The sequence below is a fragment of the Otolemur garnettii genome, unplaced genomic scaffold, assembly GCF_000181295.1.
Source record: "Otolemur garnettii isolate 467f Iridium unplaced genomic scaffold, OtoGar3 scaffold00127, whole genome shotgun sequence".
In the NCBI taxonomy this organism is placed as follows: domain Eukaryota; kingdom Metazoa; phylum Chordata; class Mammalia; order Primates; family Galagidae; genus Otolemur; species Otolemur garnettii.
This window is the reverse complement of record NW_003852522.1, coordinates 2376475-2376710: the sequence shown is the minus strand read 5'-3', so window position 1 is coordinate 2376710 and position 236 is coordinate 2376475.

Here is a 236-nt window from a genome sequence, read left to right as displayed (position 1 = left end):
GGGAGGCTGAGGCAAGAGAATCGCCTAAGCCCAGGAGTTGGAGGTTGCTGTGAGCTGTGTGATGCCACGGCAATCTATGGAGGGCAATAAAGTGAGACTGTCTCTAAAAAAGAAAATGTGGGTGGTGCCTGTAGCTCAAGCAGCTAAGGTGCCAGCCACATACACCAGAGCTGGTGGGTTTGAATCCAGCCCAGGCCTGCCGAACAATAACCACAACCAAAAAATAGCCAGGTGTT